The sequence below is a fragment of the Ovis aries genome, chromosome 2, assembly GCF_016772045.2.
Source record: "Ovis aries strain OAR_USU_Benz2616 breed Rambouillet chromosome 2, ARS-UI_Ramb_v3.0, whole genome shotgun sequence".
Taxonomy (NCBI): Eukaryota; Metazoa; Chordata; class Mammalia; order Artiodactyla; family Bovidae; genus Ovis; species Ovis aries.
This window is the reverse complement of record NC_056055.1, coordinates 53,112,660-53,125,699: the sequence shown is the minus strand read 5'-3', so window position 1 is coordinate 53,125,699 and position 13,040 is coordinate 53,112,660. Positions and strand designations below refer to the sequence as shown.

The 13,040-nt window shown below is 40.5% G+C and overlaps 1 protein-coding gene across 3 annotated transcripts in view; it reads left to right on the top strand.

Moving 5' to 3' along the window:
- Window positions 1-13,040, top strand: part of LOC101109422 (phospholipid-transporting ATPase FetA-like) — a 124,746-nt gene that overhangs the window by 4,872 nt on the left and 106,834 nt on the right. The window contains exon 2 of one of the 3 annotated variants that reach the window (XM_060409310.1): window positions 4,693-4,736. The exons of 1 other annotated variant lie outside the window; for it this stretch is intronic. The gene's annotated coding sequence lies outside the window, so the exon portion shown is untranslated. Of the gene's footprint in view, window positions 1-4,692; window positions 4,737-4,857; window positions 4,993-13,040 lie in introns of those variants that run through there. One more of the 3 variants, XM_042243288.1, reaches the window with a different exon arrangement.

Genomic DNA, 13,040 nt, shown 5'->3' with positions numbered 1-13,040 from the left:
AATCACTGCAAATGGTGATTGCAGCCATGAAATTAAAAGACGATTAATCCTTGGAAGGAAAGTTATGACCAGCCTAGATAGCATATTCAAAAGCAGAGACATTACTTTGCCAACAAAGGTCCGTCTAGTCAAGGCTATGGTTTTTCCAGTAGTCATGTGTGGATGTGAGAGTTGGACTGTGAAGAAAGCTGAGCACCGAAGAATTGATGCTTTTGAACTGTGGTGTTGGAGAAGACTCTTGAAAGTCCCTTGGACTGCAAGGAGATCCAACCAGTCCTTTGGAAGGAATGATGCTAAAGCTGAAACTCCAGTACTTTGGCCACCTCATGTGAAGAGCTGACTCATTGGAAAAGACTCTGATGCTGAGAGGGATTGGGGGCAGGAGGAGAAGGGGATGACAGAGGATGAGATGGCTGGATGGCATCACCGACTTGAAGGACGTGAGTTTGAGTGAACTCTGGGAAATGGTGATGGACAGGGAGGCCTGGCGTGCTGCAGTTCATGAGGTCTCAAAGAGTCAGACACAACTGAGCAACTGAACTGAACTAAAGTATATTCACACTGTTTCACAACCATCATTACTGTCTGGTTCCAGAACTTTTTAATATATTTATTTATTTTGGGGTGTACTGGTTGCTTTGTGTGGGCTTTCTCTAATTGCAGTGAGCAGGGGCTACTCTTCGTTGTGGTGCTCAGGCTTCCCATTCCCACGGCTTCTCTTGTTGTGGAGCATGGGCTCTAGGCACACGGGCTTCACTGGTTGTGGCACACAGACTCAGTAGTTGTGGCACTTGGGCTCAGTAGTTGCAGCTTGTGAGCTCAGTAAGTGCAGACTCAGTTGTTATGTCACAGGGGCTTAGTTGCTCCATGCCGTGTGGAATCTTCCTGAACCAGTGATTGAACCTGTGACTCCTGCATTGGCAGGCAGATTCTTGTCCACTCCATCACCAAGGAAGTCCCAGAACTTCTTCATCTGCCAAGAAGGAATGCCGTCCCTATCAAACAGTCACTCCTCAATACATGTAGATTTTGAGGCAATTGTATGACATCGAAATACAGATGTTAAATAGATATTTGAATATGTACTACTGAAGCTCAAGATAAAAATTCAGGCTGAAGATACATATTTTTGAAGCATTAACATACAAGTAAGGGGTTCTCAACCTGGGGCCTATTGTCTTGAGTGACATATGCATATCAGTTCAGTTCAGTCGCTCAGTCGTGTCCGACTCTGTGACCCCATGAATCGCAGCACGCCAGGCCTCCCTGTCCATCACCAACTCCCAGGGTTTACTCAGACTCATGTCCATTGAGTCAGTGATGCCATCCAGCCATCTCATCCTCTGTCGTCCTCTTCTCCTGCCCCCAGTCCCTCCTAGCATCAGAGTCTTTTCCAGTGAGTCATCTCTTCGCATGAGGTATATTTCTGCTCTAGAACAGATTGTCTCATTAGGTGACTAGCCATAACTTCTCTCTGAGTAATCTTTTTTGGCTGTTAGATGGGTAAAGAGAGTATCATTTACAAAGTCAACGATAGGGAGTTAACTAACTTGCCATAATTTACAAGTGTGTGTGTATCCAGTATAAGGTAGAAAGTGTGAAAATGAAAGTCGCTCAGCCGTGTCCGACTCTTTGCAACTGCAACCCCATGGACTTCTCCAGGTCAGAATACTGGAGTGGATAGACATTCCCTTCTCCAGGGGATCTTCCCAACCCAGGGATCAAACCCAGGTCTCCCACATTGCAGGCAGATTTTTACCAGCTGAGCCACCAGGGAAGCCTGGGATGCGTAGCTGAGCCACCAGGAGTACTGGGATGGGTAGCCTATCCCCTCTCCAGCAGATCTTCCAGACCCAGAAGTCAAATCAGGGTCTCTTGCATTGCAGGTGGATTCTTTACCAGCTGAGCTATCAGGGAAGCCCGGTATAGTGTAGACCTTCTGATACACAAGCAGTTCTCAAAATACTAGATCTGAACAGCATCAGCATCACCTGTATTTGTAAGAGAGATAAATTCTTGGGCACTACCATAGACCTGCTGAATTAGAATTTGTGGTCAAGGGCTAGAAGAGGGGGGAAAGGAGGGCACAGCCACCAGGTGATTCTGATGCATATTAAAGTTTGAGAAAAACTGTGGTGGACTATTCCTGGCCACCTCTTTCAGTCCAGTAATGAAACATGAGTTCCTGGTTTTCTCATTATCTTATATGTAACAAAATCTTCATGGCAACATTTTGCAATGGCTGATGAATTCCTCATGAAAAAGTTTTCTTTGAGTATTCTTGTCCATCTGTGACCTTCTCTGTCATCCCGAATCATAGATACAAATATTAGTACCTTCATGCTGTTTCCCCCTTTAGTATGCAGGAGTTCTCTTCAACAACTGTAAAGATTGTTTATTTATAGATAACTGTGTCTATCTATAAATTGTAGACTGTTCAATTACCTAACTGCTGTGGAAAGGAAAATATTTTTGTGAATACCCTTTATTTTCTACCTAGTCCTTTGTCTTGGAATCTCCCAGTCTTCTGCTGAGTCATATTCTTGGCTTTGGAGAATATGAAATGAATCTCACTGAAATTGCACCATTCTTTTTTCTCTACCCCTGTCAAGGAATATTAAGCTGCATGGCCATGTCTAGAGATGCAGTAGCTATATTCAAATCCTTGTGTCCCCTGGAATAAATAGCCATAGTCAGGAACAAATTAAAAGCCACAGACTGATTCTGAAGAGAAATGGACTTTGTCATCAAGGCCAGTCAAGGAAAGTTTTCAATTTCTGCCAATCCAAGGGTTAAGTCAGGCAGTGCAGTATTTTAGTTGTCTCTGTCTTTCTAAGAATACTGTATACTAATTGAGGGCATGGATGATATTTTTTTGCATTTTTGACCATGTCTTGAAGAAGGAAATGGCAATCCACTCCAGTACTATTGCATGGACAGAGGAGCCTGGTAGGCTACAGTCCATGGGGTCACAAAGAGTCAGACACAAAGAGTCACTTCACTAGCTAACATGTACTAGGTACTCAGTAATCACTTGCCAAATTTAATTTACTTAATCTAGAAGTTAGAATATAAAGATTTAAATTCTGGCCCTACCTTTAAGCCACTGAAAGTTAACTTAATTGACCTTTGATTTCCCCATCTCTAAAACATAAGTTTTGCCCTGCCTACTTCCCCTGTGTAAAAATCTAAAGAGAAAATGTATATGAAGTACTCTTTAAAAAAATACAGAGAGATCTGAAAATGTGAACTTACATAATAATTTGATTGGTGTGCTCTTACCTTAGAGGAACAGTTGGTTCATTCTGATTGAGGAGAGAGAATAATATAGAATGGTGAGCTAGCACTCGAGAGATACTGGTTTGAATCTTGATCACCTTTCAATTCTTTGGGTCTTAGTCTCCTTTTATCTTGAATGACAGAGCACAGATCAGATTACTGCAGTGGTTCCCAGCTTTGGATATATATAGGAATCCCCTGATACTGAAAAATACAGCTTGCATAGACTTGATTTAGTTGGTCTAGGATGTATGCTGGGTCTTGAGATTTTTTTTTCTTAACTCCCCTTTATTTTAAATCAGCAGAGCTGTTTACTCAGATTAAATTTTATACAGGAATCCAGGTTACAAAACATCTATCAGTAGGGCTCCTGTAGTCACTTTTTTAGGACTTTAAACTCTGACTACTGGTTCCTTTTTCTGATATCCCATTTTATAACTCCTAAGGCTACAAGGAACACTGATAGAAAACCATTGAAATAGACAATTTCCAAGATCTTTTCCAGCTCCCAAAGTAGATTTTGGCTCTAGGTCTACTCACAAGATCTCTGTCCTTTTTCTTAACACCAGCCTGACTTGGAGGTTAGCTTTCCATTTACTTCCTTTTCATTACCCTGGCTCTTTTGCTCCGAGGCGATGAGTAGTCTAAAATTCAGTAGGCAAAAGCACCTCTAGGGTATCTTGTTGTCATACCTCCCCCGATCCAATACATCCGGGGTGGGGGCCAGATATCTTATTTTCTACAGAGATTTTTCAGTTGTCTTTGAAACAACCGATCCATGAATGATACTTTTGGGAAAGATTGTCTTAAGAGATTTTGGGTCAAATGTAAAGCAATAATGAATGATGAAATGTGGGGTCATAGTAGAACACTGGATTTCATCCTGAACTCAGTGCCAGATCTATCAAAGAGGAGCATCTGGGCATTTAAGGCTCTGTTTATACTTCTGAACCAGGCATGTGACCAGAATTCTCAGTAACCGCCACAGATCCCTACTTGACAATCACCTCTTTTTTAAAATCACTTACTAAGTTTTATAGAAAAAACACAGCTGAGCATCATTCTGTTGGACAATTACCTCTTCATTTGGGGCCGTGTGTATAAGAAGGATGATACAGAATCATGGTCACCAGGGGTCAGGCAAGCAGGATTCAAATCTCTATCACTGTGACTCTGCCACTCTCTAATTGTATGTCCCTGAGCACGTCTTAACCTTAAACCTCGGATTTTTCCTCTTTTAAAAAGAATAATACCCTCTTCTTAGGCCTAGATTTTAGTAAAAATTAAACAAGATGATCTACCTAAAGCATGTAGGAAAGTATCCAGCACACAGTAAAGTTTGTCAAATTGTAGGTATTATTCTATCAGCAGGGCCTGAGCTAACTGACAAGGAGTTTTTTGTTTTATTCTTAGGTGGTGTTTCTCTGAGATTAAATATATAAAACCTTTTAATTCAGGTAAGTGCTTAGCTCATATCTGCTGAGATACCCAAAGTTCAGTAATCAACAATAGTATTTACTTAGTACTGCACTGTACCACGTTCTACTTAGAAAGCCAGGAAATTGGCAGCTTGTGCTCTCAGAGCACTCATAGAATTGAACTGAAGCCCACCAAGAAGCTTCTTACAATTTTATATTTCCAAGAAACTTCTTGATGCAAGACTCAGACTTGACTTCGCTCTGACCTGGCTTGAGACTATTTTTGGCTGCAAAGGTGGGAGGAAAAAAATTATAGAGTTGAAATTATTATAGAAAGTTTTTGGTTTTAACCACTGATGATATTAACTCACATTTGAGAGGAGTGTTTCAGTGTTCTTTTTAGAGGGCAATGAGAGGGATATTCTACCCATAGACTTGAGGCAGACAGGTAAGTGCTTTAGTTTTGAAGGCATTTAAGAGAGAACACCAAAAATCTGCTGTGATAACCATGGTGGAAGTGTCTTTAGCAAAAGCTAAAGATGAGAAAGTGTTTTTCATATATGAACTTGCAAGGGGAAATAGAAATAGACCAATAGGAACTTTCACTGGGCTAATTAAATTAATTTGGATTATTAACATTCTATAAAATGAATCATGATTTGAATACTCCTCCTGTCATTAGTCCTTTGTCCATGTCAGTTTAAGGTAAGATGACTGAAGGGTTTTGTTGAACTTGTTTCTCTTTTTATAGAGGCCTAACTTAATAACTAATTTCTTCAAAACTGGACCATGTACTTTGCATTTTTAGTGTGATAATTTGTCATATTAATATCATTTTCTGATATGGCTATTTTGGAGAAAGCTTAGATTTTCTACCAAGGTTTGGAACTAAACTCTTGACATAATTCCAACCAAGGATTCTCTCTAACAGAAGGAAAATCTTCTCTTGTAGTTCTTTGTAGACATACACGCTTTAAAAGAATTTGAAAAACAGTAAAAGAGCTATGGGATTTCCAAATAGTGTGTGTGTGTTTGAGGAAGAGAGGAAGTTATTTTGGGTTTGGTAAAACCAAATCAGTTCCATTTGAACTACACTTGTTATAATTTTAAAAGCTGAGCTTTGAAGGATGGGTGGATGGATTTTAGCTAAATAGAGGAATATGAGGGTTGTATAAAAGAGAATTATCCTGAGATTGAAAAGGGAGAGTTGTTTAATATTTCACATGCAACCTTATGTAGTTTGAATTCTTTTTAAGCTTATGTATTTGATTTGACTCTAATTTTCTTCCATAGGGAATTTCACTCTTCTTGGCCTATTCATAATCTGTTTTTTTTCTAATGATGGCGTCAGCATATTTGTGCCTTTATAGACATACTATCTGGTTAAGATCTATGCCCATCTTTGTCTTGCTCTGTCTTTATGAGAGCCTATAGTATTTACCTAAACACATTTTTAGGCCTGAAGCTGTTTTCACTTAATGTCCTGTAATATAGGCTGTTGGCATAGTGCCAAAGCATTGTTTCATAAAAGCCAGTCTGAGTTTGGGGGAGAACAATGAGATTGAGGTAAAGCTTTGATTGTCTGTCTCAATCCAAGGAAGAACAAATTTCACAGTCCATAAAGAGTCTTAGCTCTTTAAAAAAAAAAAAAAAAAGCATATTAAGCAAGTTTTAAAAGCTTAGGACCTCTCCCCAGAAGAAATGCACAGGTATAGACAATTTTAGAAGGTTCACAAAGTTTCTAGAGTTCATCTGTCAAGCCTTGGCATTAAAAAAAAAAACTAACTCATACTAAGAAGTGGACAAGGTTGTATATCCTTCAAGTAATTCTGCATAAATATTGTATCTGAAGCTTTTAATATATATTGAACATCATTAAATTTAGAGTTATACCTGAAGTAAAGAGTCTATATTCTAGAATTGTGTGCTTTGTCTATCAGATCTTTCTTAGAAGGGACCATTGGCCCAAATTGAGGGTTTTAGAAATAGGACTGAATTAAATAAAAAAAAAAATACCCGTCCTCTGCATTTCAAGAACTCCTAATCATAGGACCACCAGGGAAGTCCATCTTTTCATCTTTAAATCTGAAACTATGTACCCATTGAACAATAACTCCCCTTTCTCCCAACTGCCAGCCCCTGGGATGGCAGCCACCACTCTTCTTTCTGTCCCTATGAATGGGACTACTCTAGGTGCCTCATAAAGGTATGATCATACAGTATTTATCTTTCTACGACTGGCTTATTCACTTAACATAATGTTCCGAAGCTTCCTTTATGTTGTAGCATGTCATAATTTCCTTCCTTTTTAAGGCTGAATAATATTTTGTTATATACATATGTGTGTGTGTGTTGTTTAACATGTCACATGTTGTTTAACTATTTGTCAGTGGATATTTGGGTTGCTTCTGCTCCTTAGCTATTGTGAATAATACTGCCAAAAGCATGAGTATACAATTCTCTTTAAGTCCCTGCTTTCAGTTCTTTTGGATATATACCCCAAAGTAGAATTGCTACATTGTATGCTAATTCTGTTTTTAATTCTTTTAAGAACCACCATATTGTTCTCCATATCAGCTGCACCATTTTAAATTTCCACCAACAGTGCACAAGGATCTAATTTCTAATTGCATTCTAATTTCTCCACATCTTTTCCAATAGTATTTTTTTTCTCTTTTAAAAAATAGTAGCCATCCTAATGAATGTGTTGGAGTAGGTTTTGCATACAAAAACCTAGGAAGACATCCTCAGACTGTGGTACATTTTAAGAACCTTTGAAGGCACCAGTGTATGAGGAGGGCGCTGTTACAGACACAGGGCAGATTCAGATACCAAAACCACCTAAGCTGGGGATAAAGTTGATAGCTCCTCATGAAAATTAAGGGACCTCTAGGTATATAATCCAGAGAAGGCAATGGCACCCCACTCCAGTACTCTTGCCTGGAAAATCCTATGGACAGAGGAGCCTGGTAGGCTGCAGTCCATGGGGTCGCAAAGAGTCGGACACGACTGAGCGACTTCACTTTCACTTTTCACTTTAATGCATTGGAGAAGGAAATGGCAACCCACTCCAGTGTTCTTGCCTGGAGAACCTCAGGGACGGGGGAGCCTGGTGGGCTGCCGTCTATGGGGTTGCACCGAGTCGGAAACGACTGAAGCGACTTAGCAGCAGCAGCAGCAGCAGCAGCAGGTATATAATCACTATACAAAAATCAAAAGTTTTCTTACTCAATAGCATTATCAATTAGAAAATATAATAGAAAGATTCCATTCACATTAGGAACAAGATCTTAAACTAAGAATAAACATAAAAAGAAATGCAGAAAACTTAACTGTAAGACTTTATTGATAGACAAAAAGATGGCCTGAATAAATGACAAAATATAGGCATGTTTGTAGATGGAAAAAAAATCCTGAAACTATGTACCTTATTTGTATAAATATGCATAAATGCAAAGTAAAAGTATGGAAAGAGGAATAGCAAACCATTAACAGTGATTCTAGAAAGGGAAGTGGGATGTAGTGGTGGATATTATGAAAAGGGACTTTAATATTTTACTTTGTGTACCTCTGTCTTATGTGAGTTTTTAAAATAAGAATGTACTAATGTATTATTTGTGGGGAAAAAACCTTTCTTAAAGAAATGAAAATAACTTGAAATATTTCATGGCCCTTTATTTCTGCATGCTGCTGCTAAGTCACTTTAGTCATGTCCGACTCGGTGTGACCCCATAGACAGCAGCCCACCAGGCTCCCACGTCCCTGGGATTCTCCAGGCAAGAACACTGGAGTGGGTTGCCATTTCCTTCTCCAATGCATGAAAGTGAAAGTGAAAGGGAAGTCGCTCAGTCGTGTCCGACTCTTCATGACCCCATGGACTGCAGCCTACCAGGCTCCTCCAGCCATGGGATTTTCCAGGTCAGAGTACTGGAGTGGGGTGCCGTCACCTTCTCCGTATTTCTGCATAAAGATGGGGTAATCTAATTCTCACTGTGTGTACAGCCCAAGTCCCTAGGCTTTTTGGAAGGTATTCAAAGGGAAAGAAAATACAATTCCCATACCTCAAGATTATAGATTAATAAGGAGTTAAGACTCCCAAGCATCACTGACTCAATGGACATGAGTTTGAGTAAACTCTGGGAGTTGGTGATGGACAGGGAGGCCTGATGTGCTGCAGTCCACGGGGCTGCAAATAGTCGGCCGTGACTGAGCGATTGAACGGAAGACTCCCAAAGAGTGGAATGGCAGAAGTAAGTACATAAACATCAGTAAGTAAACATTACTGGAAAATAAATGATTTTTTCAGATAACAAAATTTATTTTCTGTTCAGCAATGTTTCTGTTCTAACCATTTTAGACAAAACACTTTCTAAAATTTCTTAGATGTTTTCTCCCTTTCTTAAATACAATATACTAAACAAATTTTAACCTTTATTTTGATGATTCAGTGATACATGTTATGAAACTATTATTTCTAGTGCCTTCTGGAGCTATTGAATTGTATGTGGCTTTTGTTACTATCGTTTTTAAAATATTTATTTATTTATGACTGTGCTATGTCTTCATTGCCTTGTGGGCTTTTCTCTAGTCGCAGCGAGCAGGGGCTCCTCTTCGTTGCAGTGTGTGGGCTTCTCATTGCAGTGGCTTCTCATGTTGAGCACAGGCTTTCAGGTGCAAGAGTTTCAGTAGCTGCAGCTCCCGGGCTGTAGAGCACAGGCTCAGTAGTTGTGGTACACGGGCTTAGTTGCTCCGCAGCATGTGGGATCTTCCCCAACCAGGGATCGAACCCACATCTCCTGCTTTGGCAGGCAGATTCTTTACCACTGAGCCACCAGGAAAGCCCCTTTTGTTACTATATTAAATAGCCCCTCCTTGCTTGAATTAAAATACTTTAGTGCATAAATTTCATGTTGTCTACATTGGCTGTTCAATGGTTAGTTGTTGCTTACCACCAGCTCTCTGCCAGATATGAATATTATGGATAAGGGGCTGCTATAATACAAAGTGACTGCACTTCAGGGAAGACAATAGAAGAGGGCTTCTTCTCTATTCATATCTCACAGTTTTTCTCCCCACATCTTCCCTGCCATTCCTGGTTATCCCCTAGTTGTTGGTATACATTTTTATATTAATCATAATAATGTGGTTAAAAGCACAGGCTTTGAAATCAGACTATCTGTGTTCCGTACTGGCTTTGCCACGTACTAGCTGAGTGATTGGAGAAGGAAATGGCAACCCACTCCAGTACTCTTGCCTGGAAAATCCAATGGATGGAGGAGCCTGGTTAGCTGTCATCTCTGCATTGGAGAAGGAAATGGCAACCCTCTCCAGTGTTCTTGCCTGGAGAATCCTAGGGATGGGGGAGCCTGGTGGGCTGCCATCTCTGGGGTTGCATAGAGTCAGACATGACTGAAGCTACTTAACAGCTTAACAACAGCTGAGTGATATTGCTCTTTACAGCATCGGATCTTGCTTCTATCACCAGTCACATCCACAACTGGGTGTTGTTTTTGCTTTGGCTCCATCCCTTCATTCTTTCTGGAGTTATTTCTCCACTGATCTCCAGTAGCATATTGGGCACCTAGCGACCTGGGGAATTCATCTTTCAGTATCCTATCTTTTTGCCCTTTTCATACTGTTCATGGGGTTCTCAAGGCAAGAATACTGAAGTGGTTTGCCATTCCCTTCTCTAGTAGACCACATTCTATCAGACCTCTTCACCATGATCCGTCCATCCTGGGTGGCCCCACATGGCATGGCTTAGTTTCATTGAGTTAGAGAAGCTGTGGTCCATGTGATCAGATTGGATACTTGTCTGTGATTCTGTTTTCAGTCTGTCTGCCCTCTGATGCCCTCTCTCAGTGCCTACCATCTTACTTGAGTTTCTCTTACCTTGAACATGGTGTATCTCTTCACGCCTGCTCCAGTAAAGCACAGCCGCTGCTCCTTAACTTGGACGTGGGGTAGCTCCTCTCGGCTGCCACCCCTGACCTTGGGTGTGGGGTAGCTCCTCTCAGCTGCCCCCACAATATTGCATAAGAACGTGGAATGTTAGGTCCATGGATGAAGGCAAATTGGAAGTGGTCAAACAGGAGATGGCAAGAGTGAATGTTAACATTCTAGGAATCAGCTAACTAAGATGGACTGGAAGGGGTGAATTTAACTCATGACCATTATATCTACTATTGTGGGCAGGAATCTTGTAGAAGAAATGGAATAGCTATCATAGTCAACAAAAGAGTCTGAAATGCAATACTTGGATGCAGTCTCGAAAACAACAGAATGATCTCTGTTCGTTTCCAAGGCAAACGATTCAGTATCATGGTAATCCAAGTCTATGCCCTAACCAGTAATGCTGAAGAAGCTGAAGTTGAACGGTTCTATGAAGACCTACAAGACCTTTTAGAACTAACACCCAAAAAAGATGTCCTTTTCATTATAGGGGACTGGAATGCAAAAGTAGGAAGTCAAGAAATACCTGGAGTAACAGGTAAATTTGGCCTTGAAGTACAGAATGAAGCAGGGCAAAGACTAATAGAGTTTTGCCAAGAGAACGCACTGGTCACAGCAAACACCCTCTTCCAACAACACAAGAGAAAACTCTACACACGGACATCACCAGATGGTCAACACCGAAATCAGATTGATTATATTCTTTGCAGCCAAAGATGGAGAAGCTCTATACAGTAAGCAAAAGAAGACCGGGAACTGATTGTGGCTCAGATCATGAACTCCTTGCTTATTGTCAAATTAAGACTAATTCAGCTATGACCTAAGTCAAATCCCTTATGATTGACTATACAGTGGAAGTGAGAAATAGATTTAAGGGTCTAGATCTGATAGAGTACCTGATGAACTATGGAGGGAGATTCATGACATTGTACAGGAGACAGGAATCAAGACCATTCCCGTGGAAAAGAAATGCAGAAAGCAAAATGGGTGTCTGAGGAGGCCTTACAAATAGCTGTGAAAAGAAGAGAAATGAAAAGCAAAGGAGAAAAGGAAAGATATACCCATTTGAATGCAGAGTTCCAAAGAATAGCACGGAGAGATAAGAAAGCCTTCCTCAGCAATCAAGGCAAAGAAATAGAGGAAACCAATAGAATGGGAAAGACCAGAGATCTCTTCAAGGAAATTCAAGATACCAAGGGAACATTTTATGCAAAGATGGGCACAATAAAGGACAGAAATGGTATGAACCTAACAGAAGCAGAAGATATTAAGAAGAGGTGGCAAGAATACACAGAAGAAGTATACAAAAAAGATCTTCACAACCCAGATAATCACAATGGTGTGATCACTCACCTAGAGCCAGACATCCTGGAATGTGAAGTCAAGTGGGCCTTAGGAAGAATCATTATGAACAAAGCTAGTGGAGGTGATGGCATTCCAGTTGAGCTATTTCAAATCCTAAAAGATAATGCTGTGAAAGTGCTGCACTCAATATGCCAGTAAATTTGGAAAACTCAGCAGTGGCCACAGGACTGGAAAATGTCTGTTTTCATTCCAATCCCGAAGAAAGGCAATGCCACCGAATGCTCAAACTACCGCACAATTGCTCTCATTTCACATGCTAGTAAAGTAATGCTCAAAATTCTCCAAGCCAGGCTTTAGCAATACGTGAACCGTGAACTTCCAGATGTTTAAGCTAGTTTTAGAGAAGGCAGAGATCAAATTGCCAACTTCTGCTGAATCATCGAAAAAGCAAGAGAGTTCCAGAAAAACATCTATTTCTGCTTTATTGACTATGCCAAAGCCCTTTGGCTTTGTGGATCACAGTAAACTGTGGAAAATTCTGAAAGAGATGGGAATGCCAGACCACCTGACCTGCCGCTTGAGAAATCTGTATGCAGGTCAGGAAGCAACAGTTAGAACTGGACACGGAACAAACAACAGACTGGTTCCAAATAGGAAAAGGAGTACATCAAGGCTGTATATTGTCACCCTGCTTATTTAACTTATATGCAGAGTACATCATGAGAAGTGCTGGGCTGGAGGAAGCACAAGCTGGAATCAAGACTGCTGGGAGAGATATCAATAACCTCAGATATGCAGATGACACCACCCTTATGGCAGAAAGTGAAGAGGAACTAAAGAGCCTGTTGATGAAAGTAAAAGAGGAGAGCGAAAAAGTTGGCTTAATGCTCAACATTCAGAAAACTAAGATCATGGCATCCAGTCCCATTACTTCATCGGAAATAGATGGGGAAACAGTGGAAACAGTGGCTGATTTTATTTTGGGGGGCTCCAAAATCACTGCAGATGGTGACTGCAGCCATGAAATTAAAAGACGCTTGCTCCTTAGAAGAAAAGCTATGACCAATCTAGACAGCATATTAAAAA